The following is a 1,291-nucleotide window of genomic DNA, read 5'->3' as shown; positions in this document are numbered from 1 at the left end:
ACAAAGTATGCAGGACCATTCTTATTACATTTGTAATTCCTGGCTCAGTAAGTCATATGATTGTCCAATTCAAAATGACCAATATTTGTCCATTTCAGCTTCTTAGTAGATATGGATCTTTATGTGTTCAATTTAATTTGTGACAATTTCCAAGTTTTCTAGATTTATACTTTTTGTATTCCACATATGACTTTCAATGGGTATTTTCAGCTGTTCTTCTCATTTTGAATCATGCCCCATCCCCAAATGAAGGTCCCAAAAGCTAAGCTCTGTGCCTTTAAGGTTAACTCTGTTGTATAGAAGTCATACTTCCCTAGTAATATTTTTAATACCTTGTAACCTAAGGGACTGATTTTCAGACACAATATCAAAGCAATGTTCATAATGCTTTTAGTGACAAATATTTTAGAAGTGACCTGTCTATCCTTTTTCCTAGTCTATCTTAGTCTGGAAGCACTAAAAGCACTTAGTCTGAAGCATGTCAACTAGGGGTGATCCTGAAGTAATTTAAATGCCAGTGGCATATTTTATCACATCACAGAAACATGAAGGCTACCACAATATTATAAGCTGACACGTGACACAATAAAATATAATACACAATATTAAATATTTTAAGCAATAAATATGAATGAACAGTAAATACAACAATTATGCTCATGAGGAACCTGTACATAGATCAAAAGGCAATTATTCGAACAGCAAAGGGACACAGAATGGTGTAATGTCAGAAAAGACCTGTGCCAGGGTTGGTTGTTACAGGTGTTTCCAAGTCTCCCCAAACCTTGGACCAATCAGTCCTTCCTCTTCTCTCTCTCATATCGAGATTGACAGGTGTCTATAGAATATAGTTGAACTCAGCCCATATCTCCATTACTGACTTTCCCCCACTTCCTCTCACAGGTAAACCAACATGGTCACCAGCTAGCTTACATGTCTGCTTGTGTCTTCCCTTTGAGTTTCATTCTTGGAGGGAATTTTGTCCTGAAAGGACTTGATGCTTGATTTGATGGTTCCCCAGGGAACAACTCGCTTGTTTTTGTAATAGTCAAACAGACAGCAGTTTTTGCTTTTATTTTTTATTTTTCCTGCTCATCTTTCTTTCAGGAAGTATCTTCTGTTCTCCTAACTGCTCAGGGCTGGTCTGCATGTCTTCAAACTTATCTTTTATTTTTATGTTTAAAAGTTTTTTATTGTGGATTGAGTGAAAGTTTATAGGGCATATCATCAGTTTTACACTCAACAAATCATACACCTTGTTTCATTACAATGATTATAATCCCTTCCATGT

This window comes from Chrysochloris asiatica, unplaced genomic scaffold, assembly GCF_000296735.1.
Source record: "Chrysochloris asiatica unplaced genomic scaffold, ChrAsi1.0 scaffold00068, whole genome shotgun sequence".
NCBI classification, from domain to species: Eukaryota; Metazoa; Chordata; class Mammalia; order Afrosoricida; family Chrysochloridae; genus Chrysochloris; species Chrysochloris asiatica.
The sequence above is the reverse complement of the archived record's forward strand: the minus strand, read 5'-3'. Positions refer to the sequence as shown.